The sequence below is a fragment of the Odocoileus virginianus genome, chromosome 19 (genome assembly GCF_023699985.2).
Source record: "Odocoileus virginianus isolate 20LAN1187 ecotype Illinois chromosome 19, Ovbor_1.2, whole genome shotgun sequence".
Taxonomy (NCBI): Eukaryota; Metazoa; Chordata; class Mammalia; order Artiodactyla; family Cervidae; genus Odocoileus; species Odocoileus virginianus.
The window spans coordinates 23,354,514-23,370,372 of NC_069692.1; the positions used below are offsets into that span (position 1 = coordinate 23,354,514).

At 38.6% G+C, this 15,859-nt stretch overlaps 1 protein-coding gene across 2 annotated transcripts in view; it reads left to right on the forward strand.

The window, feature by feature from the left end:
• The window catches only part of CDK19 (cyclin dependent kinase 19), a 175,761-nt gene that overhangs the window by 49,411 nt on the left and 110,491 nt on the right, over positions 1-15,859 (forward strand). The window lies entirely within an intron of this gene.

Below are 15,859 nucleotides of genomic sequence, written 5' to 3' on the forward strand. Positions count from 1 at the left end.
TCAACCATCAGGTGGTTATGACTGCCTCCTTTCCATTCTTTCCAGTTTGACTTCCCTTCTGCATTTGATGCTTTTGCCACTTACTTTTTGATACTGTTCTTTGGCTTCTATATACAACTTACTATTTTTCTTTTACTTCTCTAACTATTGTTTATTAGTTGCTTCCCTCCTCGTTTTTTTTTTTTTTTTATTAAGAAAAGTTTTGTACATAAATAAGGGAATAATTATATTATTTGAAAATTCTTTAGGTTTAGTCAGAATTTGCAATAACCCCATGAGTGCAGTGAGTCCGGTTTAATTATGCCATAAAGCGGTCTGCCTAGTTTCTTCAGTTTTACCATTTATGGTTTTGTAAAAGCTATCCATATGGGTCCACTTGGTTTGGACTCATAGACAAATTGGTCTCCAGCCAGATACTCCATCTTGTTATGTATCACACCTCTCCATGGAGCTGAAATGCTCCCTTAAAGAAAAACTTTAAAAAACCCCACAAACTCCAGTTTAGATTTGGCAGTCACTGTACTGTGGTGTTTGAGTATTTTAGACTTAGCAATAAATAGTGTTTTAAAACTTAAAAAAAGTTTTATAAAAGCAGAGACGTTCAAAGTTCAAACTCTAGAACAATTAATACCCACATAAGCTCCATCTAGGTTTAGCTGTTATCATTTTTGTATGTTTTTTCTCTCTTACTCTTTTTATATGTAAATTATTTTTTGTTGTCGTAGAACCATTTGAAATTAAGTTGGCACTGTCATGACATACTACCCCAAAATACTTCTATATCTCCTAAGAATAAAATATCCTCCTGCATAACCATAATGCCATTGTCCTGTGTTTAAAACAAGTAATTGAAAAAGAAAATTTACCACTGTAAAATAATATATAATGTCTAGTCTATGTTTAAAATTTCCCAGGTGTCCTGAAAATACATTCTTGTAGCTGTTTTTAATGTGAACATCAATCTAGCCAAGGTTTTCATGCATAATATTTGGTTGTTACATGTCTTGAGTAGACTAATACTCCACCCTTTTTTATGAGTCCTTTTTGGTTTTTATTTTTTAGAAGGCAGACCAATTTTCTGGTAGTATCTTGCATCTAGATTTGCCTATTATCAAAGACCCTGATGTTTCCTACAACCTGTTGAAGGGTGGCATTCAGTAGAGAAGGGCCTTCCAACTCCTGTGGCTTTGCTACTGTGAATATGAGGTTATGAGTCCCATTATTAATCATCTTAAGTTCTTTGGCCACTGGTGAAATTTGGGTCAGTGACAGCCCATGAGTCCTTTCGCCTCCACCCATGAGCATTGTCTGTTTACTCTGGTAAACAGTATGCATGTTAACATTAGGTAGGTGCTGGGCTGAAGTTGAAGTTCCAGTGCTTTGGCCACCTGATGTAAAGAGCCAACTCATTGGAAAAGACCTTGATGCTGGGAGAGATTGAAGGCAAAAGGAGGATGAGATGGTTGGATGGCACCACCAACTCAATGGACATGAGTTTGAGCTGTCTCCGGGAGATGGTGAAGGACAGGGAAGCCTGGTGTGCTGCCGTCCATGGGGTGGCAAAGAGTCGGACACGACTGGGCGACTGAACAACAGCATCAGGATGTGAAAGAGCCCAGGCCACCGCCTTTCAGCTCTTTTCTGCTGTGCTCTTTCTCTTTGTGATCACGTTTACTCCTCTGATTTTAACAGTTGCCTGTGTAAGGAAGTTTTCTGAATTGCACTTTATTTCCTTCTGTTCATCTCCTCCTGGCTACCCAGTAGTCACTCTAAAATCTACACTCCAAAATGAGTTTATGCTTTACTTGCTAACTGGCTCATTGTCAGTACTGTTCTTTGTTTGGGTCAGCGGGAGTAGCGGTATAGTGTAGCTAGCCTTGCTTTCGCTGAGACAGCGCACTGACTGGAAGCCTCAGTCTTCAGCTTTCTCTGCTTAGCACTCTCTAGTTTACATGTGCATGTGCGTGCATGTGTATTTATTCATCAGATGCTTCGTAAGTACAGTGTTTCTATATACATTTGGCCACAGTAGATAAGACTATATCTGGATGGCCTCTTGGATGCATTCCTTCCATTCTTACCATATTTATTCTAATTTGGATCTTCATCAGTCCTTCCTAGAACTTTTTACAATGTTCTCTCTACCTCTGGCTTAAACCCTGTGATTCATTCTCCATTCTGTCTTATTGAGAATACTTGCTTGATCATATGTTTCTTTCTTTTTTTTTTTTTTGATCATATGTTTCTCTTGCTTGAAAACCTCTGATGGCTTCCCATATTATACAAGAAAAATGCTATTTTTTTAGCGTATCATACAAGACTATGCTAATTCCATCTTCTTTGCTCTTTTTATGAATTATTTCATCTCTTGGGTTCTAACTGTACCCGTCTTCTGCTGGTTTCTTGAGTATAATGTGGATTTTACTCTTCAAACTTTGTTCATACATTTCCGGTGTCCTTAAGGCTCTGACTCCTCTTCTGTGCTTAATGAAATCCTGCTTATGTTTCAAGGTCAGCTTGGAATGTTCCCTTTGAAAATTATTTACCTAACATCCCTCTTTATCTACTCCCTGCACCAGAACCAAACCCTTAACATTCTTTATCTGATGTACTTTGCACATTCGTCTGTTATAGTGCTTATCAGATTGTATGCCTTGCTTTTGTGTTTCTCAGTGTAAAGGTTCACAAGGGAAAGAATCATCTTGTTTTTTCTTCTATTCTTAGAGCACAAAGCCTGGCACATAGCACATGCTTAGTAAAGCATTTCTGAAAGGGAAGTCTGACATTCCTTGTTACTTTACCTTCTGTAGCAGGTAAGTCTAACTTGAGATCATGAATTCTCAAAGGAAGATAATAGTTTATATAAGGTAATTGGTTTACAGTAAATATCTGCTAATGATTCAGTTTAGTTCAGTCGCTCAGTCGTGTCTGACTCTTTGCAACCCCATGAATCGCAGCACGCCAGGCCTTCCTGTCCATCACCGACTCTCAGAGTTTACCCGAACTCATGTCCATTGAGTCGGTGATGCCATCCATGCATCTCATCCTCTGTCGTCCCCTTCTCCTCCTGCCCTCAATCTTTCCCAGGATCAGGGTCTTTTCAAATGAGTCAGCTCTTTGCATCAGGTGGCCAAAGTATTGGAGTTTCAGCTTCAACATCGGTCCTTCCAATGAATACCCAGGACTGGTTTCCTTTAGGATGGACTGGTTTAATCTCCTTGCAGTCCAAGGGACTCTGAAGTCTTCTCCAACACCACAGGTCAAAAGTGTCAGTTCTTTGGCACTCAGCTTTCTTTATAGTCTAACTCTCACATCCATACGTGACTATTGGAAAAACCATAGCCTTGACTAGACGGACCTTTGTTGACAAAGTAAAGTCTCTGCTTTTTAATATGCTGTCTAGGTTGGTCATAACTTTCCTTCCAAGGAGTAAGTGTCCTTTAATTTCAAGGCTGCAGTCACCATCAGTGATTTTGGAACCCAGAAAAATAAAGTCAGCCAGTTTCCACTGTTTCCCCATCTATTTCTCATGAAGTGATGGGACGGGATGCCATGATCTTACTTAGTTTTCTGAAAGTTGAGCTTTAAGCCAACTTTTTCACTCTCCTCTTTCACTTTCATCAAGAGGCTCTTTAGTTCTTCACTTTCTGCCATAAGGGTGGTGTCATCTGCATATCTGAGGTTATTGATATTTTTCCTGGCAGTCTCAATTCCAGCTTGTGCTTCTTCCAGCCCAGCGCTTCTCATGATGTACTCTCCATATAAGTTAAATAAGCAGGGTGACAATATACAGCCTTCATGTACTCCTTTTCATATTTGGAACCAGTTCTAACTGTTGCTTCCTGACCTGCATACAGATTTCTCAGGAGGCAGGTCAGGTGGTCTGGTATTCCCATCTCTCTCAGAATTTTCCAGTTTGTTGTGATCCACACAGTCAAAGGCTTTGGCATAGTCAATAAAACAGAAGTAGATGTTTTCTGGAACTCTCTTGCTTTTTCGATGATACAGTGGATGTTGGCAATTTGATCTCTGGTTCCTCTACCTTTTCTAATTCCAGCTTGAACATCTGGAACTTCACGGTTCACGTACTGTTGAAGCCTGGCTTGGAGAATTTTGAGCATTACTTTGCTAGCATGTAAGATGAGTGCAATTGTTTGCTAGTTTGAGCATTCTTTGGCATTGCCTTTCTTTGGGATTGGAATGAAAACTTAACTTTTTCCAGTCCTATGGCCACTGGTGAATTTTCCAAATTTGCTGGCATATTGAGTACAGCACTTTGACAGCATCATCTTTTATTTATTTATTTTTTTCACAGCATCATCTTTTAAACTTAACACTTTAAAAAAATATTTGTTTATTTTTGTCTGCACTGGGTCTGCATTCCTGGGTGTGGGCTTTCTCTAGTTGTGGTGAGTGGGGGCTACCCTCTAGTTGTGGTGCATTGGCTTCTCATTGTGGTGGTTTCTCTTGTTGCAGAGCATGGACTCAAGGGTGCTTGGGCTAAATAGTTGTGGTGCATGGGCTTAATCAACCTTATAATATGTGGAATCTTCCTGGACCAGGAATTGAACCCTGCATTGGCAGGTGGATTCTTAACCACCAGACCACCAAAGAAGCCTCTGTTTTTGATACCTGAATCATAAAGCATTACTGCAGATACGTTTGTTTTAATTAAAATCATTTCTGAGCGGTAAGAATTTGCCATAAATAGGAGTTTCTGAAATTTTATTATATTAGAGCTTTTAAAATAGTAAATGTTTATCTGAATTAGAATTGTGAATGAAACAAATAGTATAAAATGAACATTGTTTAGAGAAGTATATCAATTAATAAATCAGTTTTAAGAGAAGAGATTAAAAGAATGGAGGTAAAAACATAGTCAGATTTCCATGTTGCAAGGGAATACTCGACTTAAATAAGGGAGACTCTTACTGTACTTTGGTGATGTTTAGAGAATGAGTAGATGAAATATATGACAGATGAAACATAAAGAAGGTGCTGGTATTATTACATGATTTGTTGAATATAGGGGAATACAAAATATTAATAATATCCTGTGGTGGTGGTGGTTCATTTTCTAAGTCTGGTCTAATTCTTTGCAACCCCATGGACTGCAGCACTTCAGGCTCCTCTGCCCTCCACCTTCTCCTGGAGTTCACTCAAATTCATGTCCGTTGAGTCGGTGAACCCTGAGGTACAAGGTTTTTAATATTTTAGAATTATTTTTGAAGGAATATTGTCATTTAAATTCAAAATCCTGATAATTAAAAATGCTATGGTGTTGAATTGTTATGGCAAGTCAAATGATGTGATGTCTGGCTTTTGTTTCAAAATAAGAAAAGTGGAGGTAGTATAAATAAGACTGGCCATGTGTTGATAATTGTTGTAGCCATATGATAGAATATCACTGTCATTTATTTTGTAAAGAGTTTCCAAATAAGGAATCATTACTGCTAGGCTGAGTGAATATAGAGTGATATTGAGTAATTCAGAATTACCAATTTAAAACTAAATGATACTTCTTTAGTTTTATTTTCAAAGTTTTTATTCTATATTGTTTTGTTCTTTTTCTGTGAGATATGGAAGCCTCTTAAATTGCTAAGCCAAATCATCACATATTAAAGAAAAGAGATATAACATTCATTTATGGCAGGATTCTTCTAGAAGAAAACAATTATTGACAAGCCCACAGCTAACATCATACTCAATGGTGAAAAGCTGAAAGCACTCTCGCTAAGATCAGGAATAAGATGAGAATGCCCACTCTCACCATGTTTATTCAGCATAGTTTTGAAAGTCTTAGCCATAGCAATCAGAGAAGAAAAAGAAATAAAAGGAATCCAAATTGGAAAGGAAGAAGTAAAACTGTCACTGTTTGCAGATGACATGATACTATACATAGAAAATCCTAAAGATGCCTCTAGAAAACTACTAGAGCTCATCAATGAATTCAGTAAAGTTGCTTTATTCAAAATAAGTACCCAGAAATCTTTTGCATTTCTATACACTATCTTCGAAATACTAGAAAGAGAAATTAAGGAAACAATTCCATTTACAACAAAAAGAATAAATACCTAGGAATAAACCTACCTAAGGGGGCAAAAGATCTGTACTCCAAAATCTGTCAGACACACAAAAAATGATGCATGTGGAAAGATAAACCATGTTCTTGGATGGGAAGAATCAGTACTGTTAAAATCACCACAGTACCCAAGGCAGTCTACTGATTCTATGCAATCCCTATCAAATTGCCAATAACATTTTTCACAGAACTGGAACAAAAAATTTAAAAATTGTGTAGAAACACAAAAGACCTTGAATAGCCAAAACAGTCTTGAGAAAGAGTACTATATTTCTGGTTATTTCATTAATTTGAATTCTGTTCTTAAAGTTTGGCAAAGAAAAAGGATGAATTCATAGAATTGTTTGTTTTCTTAAGGGATGTGAGACAGAAGTTCAGAAATTGTTGTTTCTTCTTTCTGCTCTCTTTTTCTCCTTTTCTCATTCCCATGTTGCCTCAACTTCTTTTTGAGGTGCCAAAAAAAATTCCTCCAATCCAGTATCACATCTGTGGGATCAAGTCCTTTAAATCTGAAACTCCCTCAGTAAATTAAAACTGGGGTATATTGACAAGCAATATTAATTCCAGGTGTAAAACACTGTAATGATTCAATATTTGTATATATATTGTGAAATGATCACCACAGTAAGCCTGTTAACATCTTTAGGGTATCTCCCCTTTGGACTTCTCAGATATTTTATTTTTGATTGGAGTTTTTCTTTCTAGCTGAAAGAAAGATTTACATGCTGAAGAATCTTCAGATATGTGACCTGAGTCTCCTTCTTAATGGTATCATCCTCTGCATCAACCAAGCTCAGAAACCCAGACTAATCCTGGATTCAGACTTCTTAATTTTCATTATTTGTTCATTTGGTCCTTCCAATTCCTCTTCTAAAATGACTGTCACAAGTATTCCTTCTTTTTGCCAGTCTTACTGTTGCCATTCTGTTTTGGAGAATGTTGTGCTTGGAAGGTTTCATCTGAGCTCTGCTTCTGGCTGCTAGCCTAGCTCCTTCATTTCCATGAGGCGGTTTTAACAGGACTGTCGTCAGCCCCTTTTGGAAGCTGACATTTTCTTATGCTGATCCAGGGTCTTTCCTTGTTAAACTTTCATTGCAGTTATCTCCTCATTGTTTTCCATACCTCTAATCTCAGTCCTTCCTAATAAGAGTAATCTTTGTACATAACTTTCCTTACCATTAGGATAAAATCTTGTATTTATTGGTCTCTGTTCATGTAATCCCCCACTCCAGTACACTTGCCTGGAAAATCCCATGGACAGAGGAGCCTAGTGGGCTGCAGTCCATGGAGTCGGGAAGAGTCGGACACCACTGAGCAACCTCACTTTCACTTTTCACTTTCATGCATTGGAGAAGGAAATGGCAACCCACTCCAGTGTTCTTGCCTGGAGAATCCCAGGGACGGGGGAGCTTGGTGGGCTGCCATCTATGGGGTCACACAGAGTCGGACACGACTGAAGCGACTTAGCAGCAGCAGCATTCATGTCATCACTTCTCTGCTTAGTCGTTATTGGCACAATTAGACAAAGTGGAAGTTTCACCCATCTTCACAGTCTTTCTCTCCTTCACCTACATAATCAGTTACTAAATTCTGTACCCCTAATGTTATTCAGTCGCCAAGTCATGTCCAACTTCTTTTGACCCCATGAACTGCAGCACGCCAAGCTTTTCTATCCTTCACTGTCTCCAGAATTTGTTGAAGTTCATGTCCATTGAGTTGGTGATTCTATCTAACTATCTCATCCTCTGCCACCCCCTTTTCGTTTTGCCTTCAGTTTTTCCTAGCATCAGGGTCTTTTTCAGTGAGTTGGCTCTTCACATCAGGTGGTCAAAGTATTGGAGCTTCAGCAGCAGTTTTTCCAGTTCATACTAAGGGTTGATTTCCTTTAGGATTGATTGGTTTCATCTTGCTGTCCAGGGGATGACTCTCAAGAGTTTTCCTCAGCACCACAGTTGGAAAGCATCAATTCTTTGATGCTCAGCCTTATGGTCCAACTCTCACATCCGTACATGACTACTGGAAAAACCATAGCCTTGACAATACAGATCTTTTGTTGGCAAAGTGATGTGTCTGCTATTTAATATGCTGTCTAGGTTTATCATAGTTTTTCTTCCAAGGAGCAACTGTCTTTTAATTTCATGGCTTCAGTCAGTCCATAATGATTTTGGAGCCTAAGAAAATAAAATCTGTCACTGTTTCCACTTTTCCCCCTTCTATTTGCCATGAACTGATGGGACTATATGCCATAATCTTAGTTTTTTGAATGTTGAGTTTTATGCCAGCTTTTTCACTCTCTTCTTTCACCTTCATCAAGGGGCTCTTCAGTTCCTTTTCACTTTCTGCCATTGGAGTGGTATCATCTGCATCTGAGGTGGTCGCTGTTTCTCCCAGGAATGTTGATTGTGATTTATCCAACCCAGCAGTTCATATGATGTACTCTGCATATAAGTTAAATAAGCAAGGTGACTGTATACAGCCTTGACATACTCCTTTCCCAGTTTGGAACCAGTCTGTTGTTCCATGTCTGGTTCTAACTGTTGCTTCTTGGCCTGCATACAGATTTCTCAAGAAGGTAGGTAAGGTGGCTTGGTACTCCCATCTCTTTAAGAATTTTCCACATTTTCTTGTGATCCACACAATCAGAGGCTTTAGCATAGTCAATAAAGCAGAAGTAGATGTTTTTCTGGAATTTCCTTGCTTTCTTTGTGACCAACAAGTATTGGCAGTTTGATCTGGTTCCTCTGCCTTTTCTAAACCCAGCTTGTATATCTGGAAGTTCTTGATTCATGTACTACTGAAGCCTGTCTTGAAAGATTTTGGGAATAACTTTGTTAGCTTGTGAAATGAGTTCAGTTGTATGGTAGTTTGAATGTTCTTTGGCATTGTCTTTCTTTGGGATTGAAATGAAAACTGACCTTTTCCTGTCCTGTGACCACTGCCGAGTTTTCCGAATTTGCTGGTATATTGAGTGCAGCACTTTAACAGCATCATCTTTTAGGATTCGAAATAGCTCAGCTGGAATTCCACTGCATCCACTAGCTTTGTTCGTCATAATGCTTCCTAAAGTCCACTTGACTTCACACTCTAGAATATCTGGTTATAGGTGAGTGACCATACTATCGTGATTAACCAGTTCATTAAGACTTTTTTTGTATAGTTCTGTATATTCTTGCCACTCTTCTTAATCTCTTCTGCTTCTGTTAGGTGCTTGTCGTTTCTGTCCTTTATTGTGCCAATCCTTGCATGAAATATCCCCTTGATAATCTCCAGTTTTCTTGGAGATTTCTGGTCTTTCTCGTTACATTGTTTCCTCTGTGTCTTTGTGTTCACTTAAGAAGGCTATTTGTGATATTCTGTGTAACTCTGTATTCAGTTGGGTATTCATGCATGCATGCTAAGTAACTTCAGTAGTGTCCAACCCTGTGCGACTCTATGGACTGTAACCCGCAAGGTTCCTGTCCATAGGATTCTCCAGGCAAGAATACTGGAATGGATTGCCATGCCTTCCTCCAGGGGATCTTCTTGACCCAGGGATCAAACCTGTATCTCTGTTGTCTCCTGCATTGACGGGTGGATTCTTTACCATTAGCGCCACCTGGGAAGCCCTTAGTTGGGTGTATCTTTCCCTTTTCCTCCTTGCCTTTTGCTTCTTTTCTTTCCTCAACTATTTTAGTCCTGTCAAAGAACCACTTTGCCTTCTTGCATTTCTTTTGCTTTGAGACGGTTTTGGTCCCCACTTCCTGTACAGTGTTATGAACCTCTGTCCATAGTTCTTCAGTCACTCTGTCTACTAGTTCTAATTCCTTGAATCAAATCCTCACTTCTACTGTATAATCATAAAAGATTTTATTTAGGTCATATCTGAATGGCCTAGTGGTTTTCCCTACTTTCTTCAATTTAAATCTGAATTTTGCAATAAGGAACTGATGGTTTGAGCCACAGTCAGCTCCAGGTCTTGTTTTTGCTGACTGTATAGAGCTTCTCCATGTACGGCTGTAAATAATGTAATTAATCCGTTTTCAGTATTGGCCACCTGATAATGTCTACATGTAGACTTGTCTCTTGTGTTGTTGGAAGAGAATGTTTTCTCTGACCAGTATGTTCTCTTTACAAAACTCTGTTAGCCTTTGCCCTGCTTCATTTTGTACTCCAAGGCCAAACTAGTCTGTTACTCCAGGTGTATCTTGACTTCCTGCTTTTGCATTCCAGTCCCCAGTGATGAAAAGGACATCATTTTTGGTGTTAGTTCTAGAAGGTCTTGTAGGTCTTCATAGAACCAGTCAACTTCAGCTTCTTTGGCATTAGTGGTTGGGGCATAGATTTAGATTATTGTTGAATGGTTACTGTTGAATAGATTGCTGATGTTGAATGGTTTGCATTGGAAACAAGCCAAAATCATTCTGTCATTTTTGAGACTGCACCCAGTACTTCATTTCAGTCTTTTGTTGACTATGAGGGCTACTCCATTTCTTTCTGAAGGATTCTTCCCCACGGCAGTGATATAATGGTCATCTGAGTTAAATTTGCCCATTCCTGTCTATCTTAGTTCACTGATTCCTAAGGTGTTGTTGTTCACTCTTGCTATCTCTTGTTTGATCAAGTCCAGTTTACCTTGATTCATGGACCTAACATTCCAGGTTCCTATGCAGTATTGTTCTTCACAGCCTTGGGCTTTCACCACGAGACACATCCATGACTGAGCATCATTTCTGCTTTGGCTCAGCCTCTCCATTTGTTCTGGATCTTTTAGTTCTTGCCCTCTGCCCTTCCTCAGGAGCATATTGGACCCCTTCTGACCTTTTTGCTCCTGTCTGTTTACATATGAAGCACACGTTATTTTGTGGCACTTTCTTGGTTCCTTCCCTCTTCTTTTCTAACCTAACCGCGTCTCCGGCCCTTTGTCATCGTGCCCTCGGCTTCCAGCTGTACTGAATACCAGCTGTTTCCTGAATATGCCTCTGTTAGTTTTTTCATGCCCTACTTCTGCCTGAAATTCTCTGACCCTCCCATTGTCCCTCCTCTTTCCAGGAAACTTCCCTCAATGGCATTACTCTGTAGTTATCTTCCTTAAATACCAGTGGCATTCTCTCTGTGCTTATAGTGCGTATGTCTTGGGCACAGAGGCAGTCATATCAGAGTTATCTGTTTATATTTCCTGCTCACTCAAAATCTCTTTCCAGGTGGGTTGTGAACTCTGTGATATCTAGGGTAGCTAGTCTCTAATTTCGTTCATCCTCAGAATTTGGCACAGTGTCGGAATGTAAAATATTGACTCTGCATTTGTTTGTTGCTTGATGTAAAATAAAATAGTAAGGACCTTCTGTTTTTCTTCGAAGCAAAAAGGATTTTAACCGTATAGTTTTAAGGCTGAAAAAGTTCACTCGACTTTGCTTGAGCTTGAATTCCCTCATCTTTTCTTTTTTTTTAAAATTTATTTTAATTGGAAGCTAATTACAATATTGTGGTGGTTTTTGCCTCCCTCATCTTTTCTTAAAAGAGTCTTCTGAATTGTTTGTCTGTCATACATTCTTGGGACCAAAGATGGCCCAGGCTGAGCTGGACAGCTGGTAGTATTATTGATAGGAGCCAGAAAGCCTTGGACATGTCTAATTTATAACAAATGAGGTTTGGCCACACCTTAACTGCACTCATGCATACAGGCTGTTGAATGATTCTTCAGCTTGCTAAAAGTGACTGGACGCTGGATACCAAGTTTGAGCATTTCTGAAAGGTATGAGACTATGTTTTTCGTTGAACTGGTTCCTAATATTTCAGTCAAAAGATGAACCTGCTTCTTGAGGCTTGAGTAGTTCTTCCCTGAATTGCATTTAAATTTTCCCACTGAGCCTAGTTTTCTAACTGGGATAAAGCTTTCATTTTAAGGCTGCCATTTCTACAATTTGCACAAGTATGTGCTTCTTATTTTTTTTCTACTATCTATAGAATTGCTTGCATCAAGAGTTTTCCAGAACATAGTGTCTAAGATGGAAAATGTAATAGAATCCCAGTCTCTGCCAAATTAATTTTTCTATTTTGTTGTTATATAATGTTCCCATTGAACAGTGTGTGTGTGTGTGTGTGTGTGTGTGTGATGAATGCTGAGAAAGAAGCTGGCATGCTTTTAATACATATTGCAGATGTATAGGAGAAATGTCTTAAAAAAATTTTTTTTTTAAAATTTATTCTTTTTGGCTCTGTGGTATGGCATGTGGGATCTTAGTTCCCTGACCAGGGATCAGACTTAACACCTCCTGAAGTGGAAGCTCAGGTTCTTAACCACTGGACAACCAGGGAAGTCCCAGGAGAAATGTCTTTAAAGCATTCTGTATTAGATAAAACCAGGTTTATACTGTATATTTACTTTTAATTCACCTGGATTTACTTAGTAAACTCCTTTAATTATTTCCAGTGTGCAGTTGCTCTGACTGTAGTATCTAATATACACTAAAATTTAGCAAGCAGTTTCCCTGAAGGCTTTGCAATTACTTTGTTTGTCTTTATTATAGTAAATAATAACTTGTTTTATTTTAGAAATAAAATAGTGTTAAGAAAGGCAACTAAGCTGCCTCTAAAAACTAGGTCGTCATAGCCATGGAGGCCAGGTTCACCTGATTTTCAGCCTTTTCAGGTAAAAGAGTAAATTATACCCTTTATGATACTTCGTATTATCTGTGCCTGAAACATGTAAGCTGTGGGGTGTGAATTTTCACATGAGCTGCTGGAGAGCTCTCACATGGGATGGGAGCTATAAAGCTTCTGTGTCCCATGTGCTAGTCATCAAAATACTTGTGGGCATTGTGGGAAAGGACAGATCTTCTGTTTTCATAACTAAGGTATTGGCATCTGACCACAGATTGGCATTGACATAGTACAGTGATGAAAGTGAGTCCATATGCCCTCTGGGTTTCTGCCAGTTCTTCATATGGTGAACCTCAGAGGTGCCACATCATCATCTATCATCTGACAGTTAACATAGAAGAGAACTGGTAATCATGCATGCATCTTCCTTCATTCTCAACACAAAAGCTGCAGATAAGCCTTAAGTCTGCAGATCTTTGAGTATTTTATTAATTTAGCAGATGGAAGTTATATTTAAACTTATTAAGTGAAATAATTACTGGGTTTGTTCATAGATCCTATCCATATAATTCAGAGCAAGAGGCCTATGCTTCAATCTATTCTGCTCAAGCTTTCAAATTCCTTTGACAGCCTGGATGTGAAATTCGAAAGTCATTAATGTGATGTGTTAATTTTGCACTTTTTGACTTACTGCAAAAAATCTTATAGTTTCCATAGCAACAATAACCTATCCAGATTGTGTAATATTCTTTACAGTATTAAAAATAAAACTATGCAATTACATGAGCTTCTGGAGCACTTCATTTAGAGAACTGAGGATTGGAATATTTCTTTAAAAAGAAAAGTATAATTTCATGTGAAGATTTTGTCAGAAATCGTTTTTAACTTTAGGAATTTATTTAATTAAATATTTAGTGGTTGATACCTGATAGTAAATTTAATTATTGATTGTGTGAAATTTGCATTGTAAGCATTGTGTTAAGCATCTCAGACACAAACGCTTTCACAGGCATATCCACACATACTTTCAAGGTATGGGGGATATTTGGCTTTACTTACATTCACCACCTGCTTCTTAGTGGCCTCTGGGTGGTCTGAAAAATGTTTAGTTTTATGTTTGGAGGAAACAGGATAGAAGAAAAGGAAAACGGGATCACTTAAGCTCTTTAAACCAAGTCTTTGAAACATGCCTAAGATATTACTTTGAAAATACTAAAGATTATTTTAATAGTCAACTGTTTTCAAAGCGTCAAATTATTTTTTTTCTTTTCCCCTCTAATTCTAATTTAAGAGACAATATGGTATTAGTACTAAAGCTGGTCAACATAACTTTCTACATCTTAACACAACTGTTTTTCTTTTTTTGTATCACCTTCAATGGTCTTCAAGCCTGGTGGCTCAGCTGGTAAAGAATCTGCCTGCAATGCAGGAGACCTGGGTTCAATACCTGGATTGGGAAGATCCCCTGGAAAAGGAAATAGCAACCCACTCCAATATTCTTGCCTGGAGAATTCCATGGGCAGAGGAGCCTGATGGGCTATAGTCCATGGGATAACAAAGAATCAGACATGACTGAGTGACTAACACTTGCACTTTCCACCTTCAACATATATCTGAGTGTGTGTATTTTTTTTTCTTCATATATTTTTATTAGTTGGAGGCTAATTACTTTACAATATTGTAGTGGTTTTTGTCATACATTGACATGAATTAGCCATGGATTTACATGTAGTCCCCATCCCGATCCTCCCTCCCACCTCCCTCTCGACCCGATCCCTTTGGCTCTTCCCAGTGCACCAGGTCCGAGCACTTGTCTCATGCATCCAACCTGGGCTGGTGATCTGTTTCAACCTAGATAATATACATGTTTTGATACTGTTCTCTTGAAACGTCCCACCCTCGCCTTCTCCCACAGAGTCCAAAAGTCTGTTCTATACATCTGTGTCTCTTTTTCTGTTTTGCATATAGGGTTATCATTACCATCTTTCTAAATTCCATATATATGTGTTAGTATACTGTAATGGTCTTCATCTTTCTGGCTTACTTCACAGTATAATGGGCTCCTGTTTCATCCATCTCATTAGAACTGATTCAAATGAATTCTTTTTAATGGCTGAGTAATATTCCATGGTGTATATGTACCACAGCTTCCTTATCCATTCGTCTGCTGATGGGCATCTAGGTTGCTTCCATGTCCTGGCTATGATAAACAGTGCTGCAATGAACATTGGGGTGCATGTGTCTCTTTCAGATCTGGTTTCCTTGGTGTGTATGCCCAGAAGTGGGATTTCTGGGTCATATGGCACTTCTATTTCCAGTTTTTTAAGAAATCTCCACACTGTTTTCCAAAGCGGCTTTACTAGTTTGCATTCCCACCAACAGTGTAAGAGGGTTCCCTTTTCTCCACACCCTCTCCAGCATTTACTGCTTGTAGACTTTTGGATAGCAGCCATCCTGACTGGCGTGTAATGGTACCTCATTGTGGTTTTGATTTGCATTTCTCTGATAATGAGTGATGTTGAGCATCTTTTCATATGTTTTTTAGCCATCTGTATGTCTTCCTTGGAGAAATGTCTGTTTAGTTCTTTGGCCCATTTTTTGATTGGGTCATTTATTTTTCTGGAGTTGAGCTGGAGGAGTTGCTTGTATATTTTTGAGATTAATCCTTTGTTTGCTGCTTTGTTTGCTATTATTTTCTCCCAATCTGAGGGCTGTGTTTTCACCTTGCTTATAGTTTCCTTTGTTGTGCAAAAGCTTTTAAGTTTCATTAGGTTCCATTTGTTTATTTTTGCTTTTGTTTCTAATATTCTGGGATGTGGGTCGTAGAGGATCCTGCTGTGATTTATGTTGGAGAGTGTTTTGCCTATGTTCTTCTCTAGGAGTTTTATAGTTTCTGGTCTTATGTTTAGATCTTTAATCCATTTTGAGTTTATTTTTGTGTATGGTGTTAGAAAGTGTTCTAGTTTCATTCTTTTACAGGTGGTTGACCAGTTTTCCCAGCACCACTTGTTAAAGAGCTTGTCTTTTTTCTGTTGTATATCCTTGCCTCCTTTGTCGAAGATAAGGTGACCATAGGTTCGTGGATTTATCTCTGGGCTTTCTATTCTGTTCCATTGATCTATATTTCTGTCTCTGTGCCAGTACCATACTGTCTTGATGACTGTGGCTTTGTAGTATAGTCTGAAGTCAGGCAGGTTG